This window comes from Ursus arctos, unplaced genomic scaffold (assembly GCF_023065955.2).
Source record: "Ursus arctos isolate Adak ecotype North America unplaced genomic scaffold, UrsArc2.0 scaffold_26, whole genome shotgun sequence".
Classification (NCBI taxonomy): domain Eukaryota; kingdom Metazoa; phylum Chordata; class Mammalia; order Carnivora; family Ursidae; genus Ursus; species Ursus arctos.
The window spans coordinates 32,398,925-32,413,191 of NW_026622941.1; the positions used below are offsets into that span (position 1 = coordinate 32,398,925).

The window sequence follows — 14,267 nt, forward strand, 5'->3', positions numbered from 1 at the left end:
TTAAAGCACTGTTCCTACCAGGGGATATTTTGGAGTGTGTCTGCAGTACAGAACAAACAGTTCAACCTAACTCCACAGGAAAACTGCCATGTTACATTTAAGCAAAAATGGAAACTTGAAACAAATAAAACCCTCATGTCTTTTTATTTCTTGTGATTTTTTTTTCGTTGAAATATATGTATTTCTGTATTTTGCTCCATTCTTAACTGAAGTTTGTGCTTCTCTGTCAAGGCTCTGCTCCTGATATTTTCTCCTGTCAAATCTCCCAGAGCAGATGGTCCCTTCAGGGAAGCTCTGGAAAGGGCCGGGTGTCTGGTTATGCCTGGCCCTTCCCTCCCTCTTGGGGTCTCAGATGACAAGTCATCAAACCAGTTTCCCTCCTCTTAGGGCTCCTTGATCCAGTGGCAGCAGGGTTTGGTGCCAGAGACTGCAGAGACCCTTTGCAGTTAGGTTTAGCAGCAACCTCAGTCCGCAGCGAGCCCTGGTCTGGGGTGAGAGTGGCATTCCGCCTATCCAATGAGAGACGCGGGTTTCTCTCCGGTGCCCGCCCCCTTTCCCCGCGGCCCCAATGACCGCTCTAAAAGGCCCGGCTTCTGCTGTCAAGTAGCGAGGCAGGGCTCCGCCGAGGCTAGGAGGGGCGCCGGGTGCGGAGATGCGCTCCCAGGTGTTTGCAGCGGAAGTGGGAAACCTGTAGGTTATGGTCCAGCTGTGCCGCGCCGCGGGGAGCAGGAGCAGAGAACAGGTAGGAAGCAGGACTTTTCCTTCTTTGCAGATAGAAAAAAGCATGCGTATTTTCATGCTACTGTTGCCTCCCTTCCCCTTCCCCCAGCCCCGCCCCGCCCTCGTCACCCCCAAATCTGATGTGGTCGCCGCGGCTCTCGTCGTGAAGTGCGGCTGGGAGGGCTGGGATGGAGGTCTTCTGGGTGCTGGGAAGGAGGGGTGCGGGAGCCCCGGTGACGGGCGGGGCAGGGCGGCAGTGCCCTAGGAGAGGGGGCCGAGCCTCCATCTGTGTCTCGTCAACTTTCCTCTCAGAGGCTTCGGCCGCCGCGGCCCGTGACGCGCCCAAGGAATGCCATGTCGACCCGCAGGGGAGGGTATGGGGGAGCAGACATGTCAGCAGCCAGGAACCCGCAGGTCTTCCTAAACCGAGAAGAGCTTGTGCTCCTCCCCACGCCTGTCCGCACCTACTAATTTACCCTTCTACCTTGCGTCTAGACTAGCAAGCGCATCCCTGCAAAAACTGGGAATGACTGGGCCGAGGGGAGGAAGGCACTTGTTTGTTCCCTGCTCCTCTGTTAAGAACGGGCTCCCTTCAGGAGTGGGGGGTGGGGAAGAAATCCCGCAACTCTGAGGGCATTGACCGATTAATTATGTCTCCACTGAGAAGACCTGGGCCCTTCGCCCCTATCTGCTGCAGACCGAGGAGGGGAGAGGCAGGGAAGGCTTCGCCTCTTCTCTCCTAGCCTGGTGTTGTCTATGGGGAACCACCTTTTCGCCTAGTTTCTAAAAAATGGGTTTATCCTCGGGGATTCCCAGAGAGTCAAGTAATTGTGCCCGGATGGGCTCCCCGTGGCTGCAAGGCAGCCTCCCTGGGTGACCGCATCTGGGTAGTAGGTGTTGGCCCAATGCCGGTTCCTGCCGGAGTCAGATTGCTGGAGCAGTAGGCAGAAGAATTGCAGAGAAATGAGAGGCTGCATCACTCTAGGGAACCGATGACACCCTGCTTTGAAAATTATTGAAAAATTGGGGTGATGGGGAAAAAGGAAAGAGGAAGGCTGCAACCTTTCCTCATTTATTCATGCCACATCCAGCATGGGCATTTGTATGTGTGCTTGGTGTGCACATCTCCAAGGTGGAGCTATATATAGCTCCTGCACACCCAGCCCTGTTTGCCTGCTGCTGAGCAGGCTGCCTGGGCCTTCTGAAGCAATCTGGAAGCACTGAGTGGGAGGGGCAAAAGGGAATCAAATTCTCCATTGGGGGAAAAGCCAGAGAAGATGTGTTCAGACTGAGGAAACCCTGCATGGAATAATGTCTCTGTAACGCACATGAATATGAGTATTTCCAGATATTGTTTTGAATACATTCTCAGAGTGCTGTTTGATCTTCATCCATTTCCCTGAATTTTTCAGCTTTACGGTGTACATATGAACCTTACCAGCCTGAAATGTAACACACATATCAAATAAATACATAGCATATTGGGGATTTCATTAAACTCATCAGAGCATAATGGTTTGTGTATGCCCTACCTTCGTTGGTGGGTTGTAAATTTTTTTGGGTGGTAACTTACAGCTAGCAGCATTTGGAGATCTGGGGGAAAAGATCCACCCACCTTACAAGATGTAAAACTAAGGGACCTTTAGCACCTTTGAAGGTAGTTTTAATCTATTTCTTTGTACAGATTTTACTTGTGGATCCGACATTAAATGTGTGCTGCTTTTTCATATCATATCTATTTGCATCACATGGACTTTCTTTTATAGATTATCTGCATTTATTTTTCCCATTGCCTGAAGTTACTTAATCCAGATGGTAACTTTTTCATTTTCTTAGATGAAAAAAACTGAGATTTAGAGGATACAAGAAATTTGCCTAAAACCTTCTAAAATTCCACTGTTTCAACCCTAATATTTCAACAACCTACTATGAATTATATTGCATAGCCATCTCCCCTCAAATAGAATACTTCAGCTTCCTGTGATTTTCGGTATTGATAACAAAATTTGGTCAATGTTATACCAGTAACAGTACAGGCCAAGGTTATTCAGTTATTCAAACACTCAGTCTTATTTATTTATTTATTTGCTTAATCCTTATATATGTATGACCGATTTGTCTTCTAATTAGGCAAGGGAACACTTTGCAGAAAAAGACCATGACCTATATTTTTGTGTATTTCATCACACTGAACACAGTTCAAAGTAGGCTTGAAGATCCTTATTGAGGAAGTATCATTATAAGGAATGATTTGGAGAACGGTCGAGGGGTAATATATTTATTAATAGAAGGCTATGTGTTGGGAACTACTTTTGGAAACTCCCTTTGGCTTTGTTATCTTCCCCATGAGGAATAATGGAAGACATGAGGTGTTTCTGTATCCTTCTACAGAATGATTCAATTTTCCAATAGGGGTTATGGCTATGTACAGGTTATTCTGTATATTCTCTCTTATCTGTGCCCCTTGAGACCAACTAGAGTCCAAGTAGAAAGATAAACCGTTTATATTTTTCTTTACAAAACATGCCATGTTATATCTTTATTAAAAAAGAAAACAACATCTATCCGTTTCCTATCACCATCTGTTTCTATATAGAAATTGGCCATGGTTTACATCCTAACAAAGAACCCATTCTAAATCATCATTAAGTTCTTCTTTAAGTCCAATGTTTGTTTTTTTTTTTTAATTGGTGTATTATTATTCATTTTTCTTTCCCTTTGAACTGTCTTTTTCCATATTTGCATCTCCTTGAGATTTTACTTTTTGATACTGCAATGATCTGATGTTATAATTTTTCTCTTTTTCTAAACTTCTCTTCTTTGTCTCCCTCTTATCTCCTCTTCCTGCTTCAGGTTTTCAAGTGAATTCCCCAAAGTGATGCAATTTATTTTATTAGAAACAAAATTCTCTTTCTGCATTTCTTTCCTAATCTCTTCTCTATTAGCCATTCCAAATTACTAACCTAGCGGCTAAGAGCACAGGCTTAGGAAGGAAGACTACTTGTGTTAATATCTATATGTCATTATGCGGATAAGTAAATGTCAGTAAGTCAACTGGGGATTATAATGGCACTTACCTCAGAGTTTTGTGTGTTTGTTTTTTTTTTTTTAGTATTAAATAAAATATCCATGTAACATATTTAAAATAGGGCTTGGCTGTAGTCATTACTTAAAAATAATAGCTATTAGTAGTAGACAGTGAAAACCATTTTTTTCCCCCATCAATAGTCATCACCCTTAAACTGTCTTTTAGCAAAGGATACCACAGTTTTCCAGGCTTCTGGTTTGTGATTTTTTTTTCAGACTTCCCTCCTCTATCTCCAAGTGCCCATCATCTATTCAGTAATTAATTTATCCATTTTTTATTCTGATCTCTAATTTGTATCATATGTTTTCCCCAATACCAGTGTATATATCATTGCATGCCTAGGATTAATACAGTAGACAATTTATCACATCTCCCAATGTATGTCTTTCTGCTTTAATCTAAGATGCCACATATTACTGACATATTTTTAATTTTCATTATTGGTTATACACTTCTTTGCAACGTTCACTGTGATTTACTTCATATCTTCATATCCACAGTGCTAACTTTGGAGCAAGAACACTGGGGTTCAAATCCTGAGAATAGAACTCACTAGCTGTATGACTTTGGAATAGTAGCAGGAGGAAGATGGGTCATTATTTCATTATGATTGTATGAATGACCTATTGTATAAAATGGCATTCAAAAGTATACTCACTTAATGTTACATTTAAATAACATTTTTATAATTATAAGGAGGTACAGGATCTTCCAAGAAAAATTGAAAGTGAAAGAAAATTCTACCAACAGAGAGATCCACTCTCAACCTTCCAATTTTATTTCTATGAATATACATAGGTATTTTAAATGTACAAATTTGGAATTAGAGCAAATATTCATTTTTATATTTTGCTTTTTTCCCCACTTAACATCATATCATAAGCATTAGTTTATTTCATTTAATATTCTTACTAACCATGTATATTTTTATGGCTACCACCTATTCTCTTATTTAGATAGAGTCTTTAGATTGTTTCCTGTTCTTCACATTTATGGAAATGAACATGATTATACATTAATCTTTGCATTTCTGACTATTTCCTTATAATAACTTCATAGATGTTACTGATCATACATTTAAATATTTTCAGACTCCTAATGCTTGTTGCCAAATTGCTCTAGCAAAAAGTTTATGCACAAATTAATACTCAGTATAAACCAATGGGCAAAAGTCTCATTAATATTTGGTATTGTGGTTTAAAAAATTGACTATTTTGGTAGTAGAAATTGTGTATCTACTTATTCTTTTGAATTGTGTTTCTATGATTTTTTGATGATTTTGAAAGATGTTTTCATGTTTATTTGCTCTTTGTATTTCTTAATTTGTGGATTTCATTTGACTATTGAGTTCTAGTTTTTTAACTCATTTAATAGAAAAATCCATTGTATACAATGAAAATTTTCTTCACCTTTTTTTTTGTCTTTTATCTTACATGTTTTTGGACATACAGAAATTTGTAACTTACTGTAGTTTAACCTATAAGTCTATTTGTAGTAGTATTTTCCATTGCTTTAGTGCTCAGAAAACTTTCTTCTACCAGACAAAGAATTGAATATAAAAACACACATTTGAGGGTGCTATTGCTAAACTTTCATTCTTTGAAGTGGGATTTGGCTTGTGTATATCGTGTATATATCACCATGTGAAATGGCTCCTGGGGACATATAAAATACCCTCTCAGTCTATTAAGATCCCATTATTATTTATGTGGCTTTCCCATGAAGTGAATAGTATCTTAATTCTTTCTGAGCTACTATTGTCCATTTCAAAAGTGCCACGGGGCAAAACATACTATGGAAGATATTAATGACCAGGTTACTCAGCCAGAGCAAGGCACATTGTTTGCACAATTATCTGAATGACTCAGGCACTAAATCTGCTTTTGCTGGGATTTTCCAGATGGTCCTTAATTCACCGGATAATTGTTCACCCCTGTGCTTGATTTTGATGATGTGGACCTGACTGTCATTGCTTTTCCTCCACGATTTTGTTTGTTACTAGTCTCTAATACTGAGGGTTAGCCACATTCATTTCTTTTATGAGAGGCAGTTTCCTTGGTCCTTAAAGAACACACATGTTAGAGTTACGCAGAGCTTTGCAGGAAACCCAGCTCAGCCAGTTATAAACTGTGTGATGTTTGGCAAGTTACCTAATCTCTTTGAGTCTTTGTTTCCCTTGTAGGAAAGGAGGAGATTCAGAGTTGGGAGTCCTTACATCAGTCTCCCTCTCTTAGGGTCTTCTCAAGCACATTCTCCATACCATAATCAAAGTTCTCTCTCTAAAACCAATCTCATCTAGTGTCTCCTCTACTAAAAATAAGATGCCTAGAGTCCTTTGCATTTTACCTAAAGTTCTGTATTAAATGGTCCATGATTGATTCTCTGAATTCATTTTTTTATTTTTTAGTCTCTTCCATTTCCAGTCTCTCACAATGCCAATCACACAGAATTGTTCACATTTCTCCTAATGCATCGTGTTTTCTCTCCGTTTTCCCTAAACGTCACTCCCGCTCCATACTCTCTTCTCTGCCATAGATGACCTTTCTCCTTTCTGCAGTATAACTGAGTTTGCCTGATGTCTTCAAGGCTCAAGTGAGCTGCCACATCTCTAGGAGGACTTCCCTGAACTTGAAGGCTGAGTATGGAGTGCTTCCATAACAATACATAGAAACCCTAACCACACATAGCACTTACTATACTAAATTGTAATTGATTGTTTACTTGTCTATTACCCCCACTGTAAGCCCTTCAGGATAGAGACATTTTTCCACTTATGTCCAGTGAAAGCTCTGACATATAGTTGATACTTAATAAATATTTTTGGAAGAAATGAATAAAGGAAGGTTAAAATAAAACTTGTTTTTCAGATTTCAAGGAATAAAGGATTTATATCTCTACCTTGGAAACAAATAAAAACTAGAAGCTATGTCAATTTTCACATTTTTTTAAAGAATTAACTTCCTGGTTCTGTTGATTTATATGAGATGTATAGAAGAGAGTCCTTTAATAAGCAATTTTTAATGAAAATTTATACCTAAGACATTGAATAATTCCCAAATACTAGACCATTAGGCAACTCCCTTTTAAATAATTCTACATTTTAGAAAGAATAAGAAATGTATAGTTACATGATAATGTACATATATACATTTAGCTGTATTGGAATTAATAGTGACAAAATTAATGCCCCTTTTCTTCATTTAATAAGAGGTCTTCCATTGGTGTGATCTCCAGGAGTTTATAAAACATGGTTACATGCATAACTGTGTTTGATTCTTTGCAACAGTTCTAAAAGTTAGATAGAAGTCACGATTATCCACATTTACAGATAAGGAAAAGGCAGACACTTAACCAGCTGAACCACCCAGGTGCCCCTTAATTGAAAATCTTTTAAAATACCTACTGATTGATTGACTGTATTTTTTGTTTGTTTGCATATATTATTTTAGAGATCATAACAACTTTTTTGGTACTAGAACATTGCCCAATTTCTCCAAAAAAATTTATTTTTGAATTTTGGTTTCTGTACAAGTTGAATGATACTGAAATTAAGGCATCTGCTTTCAATAAAACATTGTACTGCTTTTATTTTTTTACCTTTTTAATTACAAAAATAACAAAACAGAAAAGTGCTCAGAAAAGGGTCAGTTCAGTGATCTTTAACAAAGTACTTATACCCATGAAATCAACATTCAGTTCAGGAGAAAGAACTTGTCTGCACCCAAGAACTCCTCTTCCAGCCCCTCCCAATCACGACTATCTTGCTCTTTCCCAAAGGTAGCCACTATTCTGACTTCAAGACCATTGGATAGTTTTGCCCTGTTTTTGAAATTAATGTAAATGGAATCATTTATTATGCATTTTCTTTTTGCAGGTGATTTATTTTGCTCAACCTTTGGGTAAAAAATATCTATGTTCCTGCACATAATAGTAGTTCATTTTTATTCCTCTATAGAATTCCATCATATGAATAATCCAAAATGTATATATCTGTTCTAATTGTTGGACATCTGGGTAGTTTCCAGTTTTGTGTTATTACCAATAGTTCTCCTATGAACATTTGTTATTGTATGTGTCTTTTGTAGTACATGTACATGTATGCATTTTTGCTAAGATTGAGCTGAGATTAAAACTGCTGAGTCATAAGCCAATGCTTAGTAGGAGTTGTTTGCTTTTTCCAAGTGGTTGAGCCAATTTCCAGCCCAGCTTGTAGTGTATGAGTTTTCAAGTTGCTGCTTAGCTTTGCCAACTCTTGGTATTAATAGTGTTTTTAACTTAAACTACCTAGTGAAGATGGATATCTAAGTATGGTTTTAATTTGCATTTTTTTGATTAATAAGAAGTTGAACACCTTTTATATATGTTTTGGCCATTTGAATATGCTGTTTTGAAGTGTCATTCAGAAGCTTTGTCCATTTTGCTATTGAGCTATGTCTTTTCCTTATTGATTCATAAGAAGTTCCTTATATATTCTGAGTTTGAGCCCTTAGGAAATATTTGCCAGTATCTTCTCCCACTCTATGATTTGCTTTGCCATTCTTCTAATGTTATCTTTTATCAACAGATGTTCTCGGCTTTAATGTAGTCTAGAGTTAGTATTTTTTTGTCTTGTTTAGTAAATCTTTCCTTACTACAAGTTATGGAGATATTTTTTTGTATTGTGTTCAAGATACTCTACTGTTGTACATTTCATCTGGAATTGATTTTTGTGTGTGGTTTGAGTTTTGCTTTCTTACTTTTATGGATATAAAATTCATCTGGAGACATTTATTGAAAAGGCTATCTTTTCCCCACTGTTTGGCACCACTACCTCTGTCTTAAATCAAGTGTTCCATGTATGGGCAGATTTGTTCCTGGACTTTCTATTCTATTCCACTGGATTATTTGTCTATTATTACGCCCATAGACACAATCTTAATTACTGTGGATTTAAAATATGTTTTAATATTTGCTAGAGTTGGTCCTCCAGTTTGGTTATTCCTTAAGTTTGTCTTGACTGTTAATGATTCTTTGCCTTGCTATATACACTTGAAATTCTGCTTGTTAATTTCTACAAAATCCTTGTTGGAATTTGATTAGGATGGCATTTAATCTAGAAGTCAATTTGAATATAATTGACATGTTAAAAAAATTGACTCTTTTAATTTATGATCATAGCCTAAATATATATCACTTTTTCTAGATCTTTTAAAGTTCTTTAAATGATGTTTAAAGTTTTCAGTATGAAAATCTTGCACATCTTTTATTATATTTATTCCTAGGTATTTTATTTAGATGACCATATGATCTTTCTCTTAGGCTAGATTATTGCAATGGATAATATTGATTGATTTTCAGATGTTAAACCAGGATTTCTGCAATAAATTTAACTTGCTCATGATCTGCTTATTACCCACTATGTATATTTCTGGGTTGGGGTTGATAATGTCTTCTTTAGGATTTTTTAAACTATTCTTTTCAATTTTTGTAATTTTATTTGGTCACATTTTTGGTGTTAAGTTTATGTTGGTTGAACTCATGAAATGAGTTGGAATAGATTGCCTCTTTTTATTTTGGTAAGAGTCTAGGTGATTATGTTAATTTCTTTCTTAAATATTTTATAGAATCCACTGGTAAAGCCATTTGGTCCTAGAATTTTTTTTGTGTGGCAAATTTTAAATGAAATAATCAATTTCACAGGCTATAGTTTTAAATTTATTATTATTATTATCAAAATACAGTATGATGCATACTATATGTAATGTTCTGTTACTTTTTTTCAATCTTGGCCAACTTTTATTTCCACAAATTATAGCGCTCACATATTCTTTTTAGCATTTGCCAAGTATCCCTTTGCAATGGAACCTAATTTATGTCCCATCATTGGATCTTTGGGTTATTTCCAATTTTTTTTTTAAGAATGCACAACATTGGGATGCCTGGGTGGCTCAGCCAGTTAAGCATCCGCCTTCAGCTCAGATCATGATTCCCAGGTCCTGGGATCGAGTCCTTCATCTGGCTCCTTGCTCAGCAGGGAACTTGCTTTTCCCTCTGCCTGGGGCTCTGCCTGCTTATGCTCTCTCTCACTGTCTCTCTCTCTCTGACAAATAAATAAATAAAATCTTAAAGAAAAAAAAGGAGTGCACAGCATTGTTCTACATGTACTTTTGCACATTCCTGGAAATATTTCTCTAAAATACATTTCTAGAGTGAAATTGCTGGCAAGAGGAACATCTTTTACATTTATCATTGTTTCCAAATGGTCCTTCCAAGAGATTGTAATGATCTATAATCCTAGTAACATGAATAAGAATACTTTTGGGGGCACCTGGGTGGCTCAGTTGGTCAAGCATCTGACTTCCTCTCCAGTCATGATCTCCAGGTCCTAGGATGAGGCCCATGGTGGGCTCCCTGCTCAGCGGGGAGTTTGCTTCTCCTTTTCCCTCTGCCCTTCCACCACTGTCATGCCTGTCTCTCTCTGTCTCTCTCTCAAGTAAATAAATAAATAAAATCTTTTAAAAAATTAAAAAAAATAAGAATGCTTGCTTTTGCATATTCTCTCCAGTGCTGAGTATTGTCAATCTTTCAAATACTTGAAATATGTTGTCTTGCCAAATTAAAATTTAACTTAAGAAATAATATTAATAAAGCATAATTATGTGCTGATCACATCATAAACATGATTTTTTTGCTATAGATCAAGTTTGTTATTTTATACATAAAATATTTTAATTATTATTGGAATTATAAAACATTTCAGTTAAACTGGATCCTAAGTTGTTTTATAAAATTCAAGCACTAAGAAACTCCCCTACTTTTATTGTCCCTCTAGGTTGTAAACTTTCAGTATAATGTGTGACTATGTTTTCTCATGCAGGAAAGAGTATAATACTAGCTATTCAGTAGACGTAGATTTAAATCAATGTTCTGGCACTTAGTAGATATATATTCTTGGGAAACCTACTCAACTTCTGTAACCCTGAGTGGCTTCATTTTCTAAAGTGGAGAAAATAGATATGAACGTAAGTTTGCTCTATTTTGTCTGATTGTTTTCTAGGTTTGATTTAGGTGATTGTCTTAGGCAGGTGCCTCTTCTCTTTCACTTAAGTATTTATGACCTTCTCAAAGTTGCTTGTTCTTCAAGGAAAACAAAAACGTCAGTTTTCAGATGTGGCAAAGGATCTGTTTCCCATGAATAATCTACAAAGTAGGTCCTGAAAGGAATAAGGAGTATAAGCTATATAGTAGCAAAATAAATGGCTGAAGAGGAGAAAATAGTAGATCAAGAAAGTTCTTTTAAAGAAAATTCTTTGTATTTTAGCCTGGGAGCAATGGTTCCAAGTAAGGCAGTGATTTAATATCTTAAAATGCTTTTTGAGGATTTAATGAATTAAAAGAAAGGTACTAGTTACTAGAGGACTTTGTAATTTCAAAAATGTTAAGGAAATTTACTCTAGATTTGAAGCAGCATATCAATTCTTTTTTTTTTTTTTTTTTAAAGATTTTATTTATTTATTTGACAGAGATAGACAGCCAGCGAGAGAGGGAACACAAGCAGGGGGAGTTGGAGAGGAAGAAGCAGGCTCATAGCGGAAGAGCCTGATGTGGGGCTCGACCCCATAACGCCGGGATCACGCCCTGAGCCGAAGGCAGACGCTTAACCGCTGTGCCACCCAGGCGCCCCCAGCATATCAATTCTTAATAAGAAATCTTGCTCCAAAATTGGCAGTCCTATAGTCGCTAAATCATCTCTTCTAATAAGTTATAATAATAATTTCATTTTTGACTTCATCTTATTGGAATGTCATAAAAACTCCCTTTGAGTAATTAAGGAAAAAATTAAAGGTACTGAGTCTTATACTTTCATCTTAATTTTTTTCACAGCATCTTTGAGAGCTAGATTTCTGCTAAGAGACACCTGTCTTTTTAAAAGTCACAGACATCCACAGGCATCTAGAACTTTAGATTCCATCCCCAGCCATGGCCAAGAACACCAGCTACCATGCTCATTTCATAAACATATATGGTTTCCTGTTTGGAGACAATCATATTTGTTATACGGGGATATAAAATAGTCATTTATAACATGACGAAATCACTAAAGAAAGATGTCTAGTAGTTATGAGATTTTTAGAGATATTTGAAACCGGGTTTTTATAAAATGTTTCCTATGTCTGATATCACTAGACTGCAAATTTTTTCCTTATTTATTTTTACTGTGGTAAAGCAGCTAGTTGTAAAGAGGAAAAATTGCCATTACTACTGAACTAAATGATTTTATTAGAGTAAAATGTGCTTGAAGAATGACTCCTTGGCATATGAAAAGCTTATACTTGCAATAAACATTCTTATATTTTCTGATACCCTGCTAAAATTATATACTGAGAAGTCACAACAAATAACTGATGTTTAGTGATTGCACATAATTTCTTATTTGTTTCCTTACCTTCTGTGTCCTTTTAATGCTGCTCTTGTTGACGTCAGTGTCATTCTGGGGTATATTGGCAATACCGGTCACTTCTTGAATGTCTAAAACTTCTCTAATGTACTTTACAAACCCAGTTATTGCATATAATTTGATTCATTAGAGAACTAAAATTTAAAGAAGCGTTTCCCCAAGAAGATTTTGTTTCATCCAGAGAATACTTTCCTTCACAATTGCTTGCAATGTTCTTTGATTTGATACTACTATTGAATCTTGATTTATTATTTCTGCTTCATTATCTCACGGCCCTTCTGTTAAGCTGACATATGCTTATCTGTTCAGTTATTCTAAACTGGCTTATGTTTGGGATGAGGCAAATGCTGTGGATGATGGATAGGAATGGAGAATGATTTCATTTATATCAGATCATAGTTTTTGTTAACATTTCTTAATGACCTCAGACAGAATTCTGAGTAAAAGCAACATCTATTTTTTTTTTAAAGTATCTTTGATGCTTTAACAAGATAGGTAGTTTTTCTTGTGTCTGCATTTATATCCAGCAAGCATCCACTCGTCTTTCGGATTACTCTATGCCCCCTCGTTCAGGAGGCTTCTGCCTAGCCTGACTTCTCCCAGTTAGATACGCACCTTTCTTGTTGATGTCCCCAATGTGCCCTTACAAACTTCTTCCACAGGCCCTTTATTATCCATACTTATATCTATGTCTGCCTTTCTTTACTAAATTGTACATGTCTTTTCAGGTTTTGTTTTGTTTTGTTATGTTTTGAATTTACAGTGCCCAGAACAGTGCCTCACATTTAGGGATACTCAGCAGTCCATATATGTCTTTTTTTTTATTTTAGTAAACAAATAAAATATTTTAGAAATGTTCTAATTTTTTTTAAAGATTTTACTTATTTATTTCACGGCGCATAAGCACAAGCAGGGGGAGAGGCAGGCAGAGGGAGAGGGAGAAGCAGGGCCCCCACTGAGCAAGGAGCGCATGCATGACTTGAGCCCAGGACCCTGGGGTCATGGTCGAGCTGAAGGCAGATGCTTAACTGAGCTACCCAGGCATCCCTGGGAGTCTGCATTTCTAGCAGCATCTCTGGTGCGCCGCAGATACATTTAAGAAGTAAAAATTTCAGTCAACCTAGGTAGAGCCAATGCTCAAATCCCAGTAATACATACATATAAACACACATGCACACACACACACACACACACACACTCACTCACACGCACAGAGCAGCTCAGACTAAGCCTAAAAGGATTGCTTTTAAATACCTTAAGGATCACCAGGTTGCCAGAGCCATTATTTCTTGTTATCATTTGGCTCGCTGCTTCTCTTCCCTTCCTCTTTCTTTTTTATTATCTTTTTTGTCTGTTATCAAAAAAGGACTTATCATGAGCATCACTACTCAATCAGGGCTTCTTTTTCTTTCATGTTAAATGCTAACCAATTTCAGGGCACAGAATAATCTTTGGGTCTTCTGTTGTGCTTGGCCATACTTTTTTTTTTTTTTTTTTTAAATAATCAATCATGGGTGACTGATTGGTCTCCAAGAGAAGTGTTTTATTGGAGGAGGAAGAAGAAAGAAATGTAAAGAGGGAACGATATTTTGGAGTCTTTAGTTTCCTGGGTGACCTTTGGAGGGATGATTGCTGGATTGCTAAGAATATTAAAATAAGATTTTTGCAGCTCGCCAAATTTTCAAGGTGGTTGGGAACGATGAATAATTTATTTACAAACTCAGAGCAAAGATCACTTGCTCTAATTCTTGTATAAATATTAATAAAATTGATGCATTATTTTATAATATTAACTCTCCCAGTGGCTTTTTATTCCTGAGTAACTTTCTCCAGTGTAAATTATATTATGTAGTAGAATTTTGAGTCTAACTTGAAGTTTATGTTTTTCTTCCATTTATTTGGTTTTATATTTGATTTTTTAAAAAGATTTATTCATTTATTTGACAGAGAGACAGAGAGAGAGAACACAAGAGAGCACAAGCAGGGGGAACAGCAGAGGGAAAGGGAAAAGCAGACTCCTCA

General features: G+C 36.8%; 1 protein-coding gene across 2 annotated transcripts in view; it reads left to right on the forward strand.

The window, feature by feature from the left end:
- The first annotated feature begins 567 nt into the window (after positions 1-567).
- CNTN1 (contactin 1) overlaps positions 568-14,267 on the forward strand; it is a 343,680-nt gene continuing 329,980 nt past the window's right edge. The window contains exon 1 of one of the 2 annotated variants that reach the window (XM_026502092.4): positions 568-742. The gene's annotated coding sequence lies outside the window, so the exon portion shown is untranslated. The remainder of the gene's footprint in view (positions 743-14,267) is intronic. The other variant, XM_044385537.3, reaches the window with a different exon arrangement.